Source organism: Pleurodeles waltl, chromosome 11 (assembly GCF_031143425.1).
Source record: "Pleurodeles waltl isolate 20211129_DDA chromosome 11, aPleWal1.hap1.20221129, whole genome shotgun sequence".
NCBI classification, from domain to species: Eukaryota; Metazoa; Chordata; class Amphibia; order Caudata; family Salamandridae; genus Pleurodeles; species Pleurodeles waltl.
In genome coordinates this window covers 811,660,240-811,669,338 of record NC_090450.1, presented here as the reverse complement: position 1 = coordinate 811,669,338, position 9,099 = coordinate 811,660,240, and positions in this window count along the sequence as shown.

The window sequence follows — 9,099 nt, the reverse complement described above, 5'->3', positions numbered from 1 at the left end:
CCACTTTTGGCCTGTTTGTGAGTATATGTCAGGGTGTTTTTACTGTCTCACTGGGATCCTCTTAGCCAGGGCCCAGGGCTCATAGTGAAAACCCTATGTTGTCAGTATGTTTGATATGTGTCACTGGGATCCTGCTAGCCAGGACCCCAGTGCTCATAAGTTTGTGGCCTATATGTGTTCCCTGTGTGGTGCCTAACTGTACCACTGAGGCTCTGCTAACCAGAACCTCAGTGTTTATGCTCTCTCTCTACTTTTAAAATTGTCACTGCAGGCTAGTGACTAATTTTATTAATTTTCATTGGCACACTGGAACACCCTTATAATTCCCTTATATATGGTACCTAGGTACCCAGGGTATTGGGGTTCCAGGAGATCCCTCTGGGCTGCAGCATTTCTTTTGCCACCCATAGGGAGCTCAGACAATCCTTACACAGGACTGCCACTGCAGCCTGAGTGAAATAACGTCCACGTTATTTCACAGCCATTTTACACTGCACTTAAATAACTTATAAGTCACCTATATGTCTAACCCTCACTTGGCGAAGGTTAGGTGCAAAGTTACTTAGTGTGTGGGTACCCTGGCACTAGCGAAGGTGCTCCCACATTGTTCAGGGCAAATTCCCCGGACTTTGTGAGTGCGGGGACACCAATACACGCTTGCACTACATCTAGGTCAATACCTGTATTTAGCATCACCATGGTAACTCCGAACATGGCCATGTAACATGTCCAGGATCATGGAATTGTCACCCCAATACCATTTTGGTATTGGGGTGACAATTTCATGCATCTCGAGTCTCTAGCACAGAGCCCGGGTACTGCCAAACTTGCCTTCCGGGGTCTCCACTGCAGCTAATGCTGCTGCCTGGTCCCAGGAAGGCAGAACAAAGGATTTCCTCTGAGAGAGCGTGTTACTCCCTCTTCCTTTAGAAATAGGTGTGAAGGGCTGGGGAGGAGTAGCCTCCCCCACCCTCTGGCTTATGCAGAGAGGGCACCAAAGGAGAAGTTCCTGGCACCTTCCGTTGTTGCAGAATCTTTGGCTTCTTCCACCCGGAGGCAGCCCTTTTGCACCTTTATCCGGGGTTTAGTGGGCTCCTGCCCCCCCTGGACACTTGCGTGACTCTTGGACTTGGTCCCCTTCCTTTACGGGTCCTCAGGTCCAGGAATCCGTCTTCAGTGTTTTGCAGTCAGTTGTTGTCCTTGCAGAAACCCCCATCTCGACTTTACTGTCTTTCTAGGGAAGTAGGGTAACTTTACTCCTACTTTTCAAGGTCTTGGGGTGGGGTATCTTGGACACCCTTAGTGTTTTCTAACAGTCCCAGCGACCCTCTACACACTACACTAGGCCTGGGGTCCATTCGTGGTTCGCATTCCACTTTTGGAGTATATGGTTTGTGTTGCCCCTAGACCTATTTCTCCCTATTGCATTCTAGTGTGATTCTACATTGTTTGCACTACTTCTCTAACTGTTACTTACCTGATTTGGTTTGTTTGCTTATAATTTGTGTATATTACTTACCTCCTAAGGAAGAGTATCCTCTGAGATACTTTTGCCATATTGTCACTAAAATAAAGTACCTTTATTTTTAGTAACTCTGAGTATTGTGTTTTCCTGTGATATAGTGCTATATGATATAAGTGATATAGTAGGAGCTTTGCATTTCTCCTAGTTCAGCCTAAGCTGCTCTTCTATAGCTATCTCTATCAGCTTAAGCTGCTAGAACACCTCTATTCTACTAATAAAGGATAACTGGACCTGGCACAAGGTGTAAGTACCACAAGGTACCCACTATAAGCCAGGCCAGCCTCCTACATTGGTGGTGCAGTGGTGGGATAAGTACTTGTAACTGCTTTACCACTTTGTCATTTGGTGCTTTTCATAAGAAAAACATATACCAAATATTTCAATATATGCACACTGAACCAAAACAGTTTACTGTTCTGCTCTAAAACTTTCTACTAAGTTTCTGAAAAGTTCTGAAAACTTTTTAACGTTTTCAAAAAGTTTGAAAAAGTTTTTTTCTCTGTGCTTGCAAAAGTTCTAAAACTTTTTCTTTCTCTGTCTTAAACCTGTTCTATCATGTCTGCAGTAGATCTTACTCCCAAAATTGTTCAGGCAACCTATGAGAGTTTAAACTTTAAAAGTTTGAGGGTTCTCTGCCTAGAAAGAGGTTTAAGCATTGGTAGGAATCCTACAAAAGACTTTCTCTTTAACCTTCTCCTAGAAAGTGACCAGAACCAGTCAGGAACAGGAGGTAGGAGGGGATGGTACTCAGTCAGACTCAGAGGAGTTCCCTGTAGAGATTGGGGAGGGTTCTTACAAAGACCTACCATCTAGCAGGCCACTTAGTGACACTGGTAGTGGGAGAGGGTCACACATTAGTAGGGCATCTTTCACTCCTAAAGGCCAGGTTACTAGGGTCCGGCCAGTTAGGAACAGGTCTCTCTCTGCCAATTCCCACATTTCCTCTGTATTCAAACATTCCCAAGCCTCCCACTCTGAGTATAACTTAATGGAAAGGGAGCTCAGAAAGCTGAGGTTGGAAGAGGCCAGGCTGAAGCTTAAACAGCAGCAGCTGGCCTTAGACAGGGAATCCCTGGATGTAGAGAGGGAAAGACAGAGATTGGGGTTAGTTCCCCATGGTGGCAGCAGCAGTATTTCTGATAGCAATCCTGTTAGAGAGCAAGATTCCAGAAATCTGCATAAGATAGTCCCCCCTTACAAGGAGGGGGATGACATTAACAAGTGATTTGCTGCACTTGAGGGGGCCTGTATGGTACAGTTGGTCCCTCAAAGGCAGTGGGCTGCTATCTTGTGGCTATCATTCACTGGTAAGGGTAGGGATAGGCTCCTTACTGTCAGAGAAAGTGATGCTAATAATTACAAAGTTTTGAAAGATGCACTCTTGGATGGATTTGGCTTAACCACTAAACAATACAGGATTAAGTTCAGAGACACCAGAAAAGAGTCCTCTCAAGACTGGACAGACTTTGTAGACTGTTCAGTGAAGGCCTTGGAGGGTTGGTTGTATGGCAGTAAGGTGACTGACTATGAAAGCCTGTATAATCTGATCCTGAGAGAGCATATTCTTAACAATTGTGTTTCTGATTTGTTGCACCAGTACTTGGTAGACTCAGATCTGACCTCTCCCCAAGAATTGGGAAAGAAGGCAGACAAATGGGTCAGGACAAGAGTGAACCGAAAAGTTCATACAGGAGGTGACAAGGATGGCAAGAAGAAAGATGGTGAGAAATCTCAGGATAAGCATGGGGATAAGGGTAAAACTAAAGATCCTTCTTCAAATCCTAAACACTCTTCAGGGGGTGGGGATAAATCAACTTCTTCCTTTTCTTCACAACCCACACACATTTAAAAGCCTTGGTGCTAATTGTGTAAAAATAAAGGCCATAAGTCCTGCCCAGGTAAACCCCCTGAGCCTACCACCACTAATGCATCAAACTCTAGTGCCCCTAGCAGTAGTGGTAATAGTGGTGGGACTGCTGGCAACAGTCAAAATAAGGGTGTAGTTGGGTTCACTTTTGGGTCCATCATAGAAACTGGGGTAGTCTGTCCCAAGACAGTTTCTGTCACACCTGGTGGCATGGGCCTTGCCACACTGGCTGCATGTCCCCTTACAATGGATAAATACAGGCAAATAGTTTCAATAAATGGTGTTGAGGCTCAGGCCTACAGGGACACAGGTGCCAGTATCACTTTGGTGACTGAAAACCTAGTGTCTCCTGAACAACACATCATTGGACAACAGTACACGATTATTGATGTCCGTAACTCCACTACGTTCCTGCCCTTAGCTATAATTCAGTTTAGTTGGGGTGGAGTTACTGGCCCTAAGCAGATGGTAGTATCACCTAGCTTACCTGTAGACTGTCTCTTAGGTAATGACCTAGAGGCCTCCGGTTGGGCTGAGGTAGAGTTTAATACCCATGCAGCCATGCTGGGTATCCCTGAGGAATTGCTTCCTCTCATATCAGCTGAAAAGAAAAAGCAAAGGAGAGAAAAAGGCCTGAAAACTCAGGATCCTTCTCCAACAACAGGTGAAAAGGGCATCAAAGTATCCCCTACCCACCCTGCCATTCAGGATACCATTCCTGTGGTGGGAGAAACCTCTCTTGGGGTGGGACCTGTACCAAGGGAGCCATCAGCTAGCACAGCTGTACTCCCTGAGGTAGAAGTACCTCTCTGTGGGATAACTAATATTGGTGAGAAATAGTGCACCCTCCAACCCTCCCATAGAAACTTTAGTGCAGCAACCCTGCACTGCCTCACAACACTTAGGAGAGCAGCCCTGCCCTAATGTGGAGCTCATAGGACAGCATCCCTGCCCTGCTCCAATTCAAGAGAAATAGCAACCCTGTTCTCTCTTACTGCCATATGGACAAAGTTTTTTCCCAGCTATGGCTTTATTGAGACAGCAGCCCTGTCTGGCATTTTCATCACTTGATATAGGTCCAGTGGACAATTCCCACTGCTCTAAACTAAAACTTATTGATAGGAACTCTGAGAGTATAACTTCACATTGTTGGCTAGCTAGAAAACTTCAAACAGGGTGGTTTACATCCCCACAGGGAAGTAATCATATAGTGGATGATAAAGGAAGTAACCAATCTATTGCAGAGCTACTATCTACTTATCACCACTTAGACAATAAATACTCAACTGGCCAAGGTTAGCCTTATTGTCCTGTGTTTGGGGGTGGGGTTGTGTAGGAAGGTAGCCTCTTTCTAGCCTTGTTACCCCCACTTTTGGCCTGTTTGTGAGTATATGCCAGGGTGTTTTTACTGTCTCACTGGGATCCTGTTAGCCAGGGCCCAGTGCTCATAGTGAAAACCCTATGTTGTCAGTATGTTTGATATGTGTCACTTGGATCCTGCTAGCCAGGACCCCAGTGCTCATACGTTTGTGGCCTATATGTGTTCCCTGTGTGGTGCCTAACTGTATCACTGAGGCACTGCTAACCAGAAGCTCAGTGTTTATGCTCTCTCTGCTTTTAAAATTGTCACTGCAGGCTAGTGACTAATTTTACCAATTCTCATTGGCACACTGGAACACCCTTATAATTCCCTTGTATATGGTACCTAGGTACCCAGGGTGTTGGGGTTCCAGGAGATCCCTATGGGCTGCAGCATTTCTTTTGCCACCCATAGGGAGCTCAGACAATCCTTACACAGGACTGCCACTGCAGCCTGAGTGAAATAACGCCGACGTTATTTCACAGCCATTTTACACTGCACTTAAGTAAATTATAAGTCACCTATATGTCTAACCCTCACTTGGTGAAGGTTAGGTGCAAAGCTACTTAGTGTGTGGGCACCCTGGCACTAGCCAAGGTGCTCTCACATTGTTTAGGGCAAATTCATCGGACTTTGTGAGTGCGGGGACACCATTACACGCGTGCACTACATATATGTAGCGTCAAAATGGTAACTCCGAACATGGCCATGTAACATCCCCAATACCATTCTGGTATTGGGGGGACAATTCCATGCATCCCCGGGTCTCTAGCACAGAGCCCAGGTACTGCCAAACTTGCTTTCCTGGGTCTCCACTGCAGCTACTGCTGCTGCCAACCCTTCAGACAAGTTTCTGCCTCCCTGGGTCCTGGGCAGCCTGGTCCCAGGAAGGCAGAACAAAGAATTTCCTCTGAGAGAGGGTGTTACACCCTCTCCCTTTAAAAATAGGTGTGAACGGCTGGGGAGGAGTAGCCTCCCCCATCCTCTGGAAATGCTTTGATGGGCACAGATGGTGCCCTCTCTGCATAAGCCAGTCTACACTGGTTCAGGGATCCCCCAGCCCTGCTCTGGCGTGAAACTGGACAACTTAAAGGGGAGTGACCCCTCCCCTGACCAGCACCTCCCAGGGGAGGTGCCCAGAGCTCCTCCGGTGTGTCCCAGACCTCTGCCATCTTGAATGCAGAGGTGTGAGGGCACAATGGACAGCTCTGAGTGGCCAGTGCCAGCAGGTGACGTCAGAGACCCCTCCTGATAGGTTCTTACCTCTCTCAGTAGCCAGTCCTCCTCTGTGGGCTATTTAGGGTCTCTCCTGTGGGCATCTCATCAGATAAGGAATGCAAGAGCTCACCAGAGTTCCTCTGCACTTCCCTCTTCGACTTCTGCCAAGGATCAACCTCTGACTGCTCCAGGACGCCTGCATAACCACAACAAAGTAGCAAGAAGACTACCAGCAACATTGTAGCGCCTCACCCTGCTGGCTTTCTCGACTGTTTCCTGGTGGTGCATGCTCTGAGGGCTGTGTGCCTTCACCCTGCACTGGAAGCCAAGAAGAAATCTCCTGTGGGTCGACGGAATCTTCCCCCTGCTAATGCTGGCACCAAACGTCTGCACCACTGGTCCTCTGGGTCCCCTCTCATCCTGACAAGCTTGGTCTGTGGAATACAGGAGTAGGGTCCAAGTGTCTTCCACAGTGCAGCGGCCCTTCTGTCCAAATTTGGTGGAGGTAAGTCCTTGCCTCCCTACGCGAGACAGTAATCCTGTGTACTGCGTGAACTGCAGCTGCTCGGGCTCGGGCTTCTGTGCACTTTTGCAAGACTTCCTTTGTGTACAGCCTAACCCAGGTCCCCAGCACTCCGTCCTGCATTGCCCAACTCGCTGAGTTGGACTCTGATGTCGTGGGACCCTCCTTTGGGACTCTGAGTTGACCGCTGTCCTCAGATCTTCTAAGTGCCTGTTCGGGTACTTCTGCGGGTGCTGCCTTCTTTTGCGGGGGCTCTCTGAGTTGCTGAGCGCCCCCTCTGTGTCCTTCTCCAACAGGCGACCTCCTGGTCCGGTCCTTCCTGGGCCCCAGCAGCACCCAAAATCCTCAACCTCGACTCTTGCAGCTAGCAAGGCTTGTTTGCAGTCTTTCTGCGTGGAAACAACTCTGCATCCTCCAGCACGCCGTGAGACATCTTCTGACCAAAGGAAAAGTTCCTGGTACCTTCTGTTGTTGCAGAATCTTTGGCTTCTTCCACCTGGCGGCAGCCCTTTCGCACCTTCATCCGGGGTTTGGTGGGTTCCTGCCCCCCCTGGACACTTGCGTGACTCTTGGACTTGGTCCCCTTCGTTTACAGGTCCTCAGGTCCAGGAATCCGTCTTCAGTGTTTTGCAGTCAGTTGTTGTCCTTGCAGAATCCCCTATCTCGGGGTAGTAGGGTAACTTTACTCCTACTTTTCAGGGTCATGGGGTGGGGTATCTTGGACACCCTTAGTGTTTTCTAACAGTCCCAGCGACCCTCTACACACTACACTAGGCCTGGGGTCCATTCGTGGTTCGCATTCCACTTTTGGAGTATATGGTTTGTGTTGCCCCTAGGCCTGTTTCTCCCTATTGCATTCTAGTGTGATTCTACATTGTTTGCACTACTTTTCTAACTGTTACTTACCTGATTTGGTTTGTGTGCATATAATTTGTGTATATTACTTACCTCCTAAGGGAGTGTATCCTCTGAGATACTTTTGGCATATTGTCACAAAAATAAAGTACCTTTATTTTTAGTAACTCTGAGTATTGTGTTTTCCTGTGATATAGTGGTATATCATATAAGTGGTAACGTAGGAGCTTTGCATGTCTCCCGGTTCAGCCTAAGCTGCTCTGCTATAGCTACCTCTATCAGCCTAAGCTGCTAGAACACCTCTATTCTACTAATAAGGGATAACTGGACCTGGCACAAGGTGTAAGTACCACAAGGTACCCACTATAAGCCAGGCCAGCCTCCTACATTCCCATACTACTTTATTATCTTGTTAACCTGCGGGTTAAGATACAATCCGCATGGTTTAATCAACTAGACTCACAACTATGTGACGTAATCTGGGATGGTGAGCGGTATAGAGTTTGTCTGGAGGTCCTTCGCAACCCCCTAGATGAAGAAGGGTTGGGTGTACCAGACTTTGACTTATGTTATGTGGCGGCGCAGCTGCAATGAGTAGGTGGGTGGTTGGAGTGTGATAACCTAGATGAGCTGGGATATCCAGGGGGGTTGAATGGCCTGTGGCCTCTCCTAGCAAAACTGCTCAACAAACCAGAAGGGCCCCCCAACCACGGATATTGTTGGAAGCGTCCTTCTGATGCTGGAAGAGCTGCCTTGGTAGATCGAGGGAGATCCCCATATACGTGCAGGCATTGCCTTTAGTAGGACTACCACACAGGGATGCATTAACTGCGTTTAAGCATAAGCAGCTTGTGTCATGGACAGAGGTGGGATTAACAATGGTGTGAGACTCCTTTCAACAGGGTCACTTATGCCTTTTGCATATCTAGTAGAGCAGCATAGCTTACCTCCGGGCCAATTTCTAATCATTGTGCTCTACTGTAGTCCTTTAGAGATTTGTGGCTGAGCACTGACCAAGAACTGAAAACGCACATAGTATTACAAAGTCTATTGACACTAGGGAGGGCTAGACATTTGGTGAAGTGGCTTTATTGGATACTATTGCATACAGTCCAAAGGCCCTCATTAAAGACCACACAGAGGTGGGAGACACTGCTAGGGCTGGATATATTGTACACAGAATGTTGAAAAATATTGGCCTATACCCATAGGGGTTCTAGGAATACAAGACTAAAGAATAGCCAATTCATTTATTTGCACATGACATATTTAACACCTCACAGACTGCAGGTCACATATTGTGGGTGGGGGGGGTCTAAACAATCAATGTCCAAGATGTTCCTCCCTGGATGCTGATTTTGGTCATATGACATGGAGGTGTCCTGTAATCCACAGATTCTGCGCAACTGTTGTGTCATGTTGAATGAGGTACTCAATTCTAACCTTCCATGTATACCAGAGGCCTGCTTGATGGGATTGTATTCTAGGCCTAGACCTAAAAAGGTGGGCAATAGGTTTGTGGACCGGGCCATGATAGTGGTCAAAGATGCATAGCGAAAGAGTGGAAATCAGGGTTGGGTCTAACAGTGCCAGGCTGGAAACAAGAAGTGACAGTGTGGGCTAGGGCTAGGAATGGCCACTACTTCAAGGTGATAAACAGGGGGTACGGAGACGACCATTGGCGGGGCTTTGGTCAAACATCTTGGGCACCTGGGAACACCAGGGTGAAGATACTGGGACAGATATGAGCT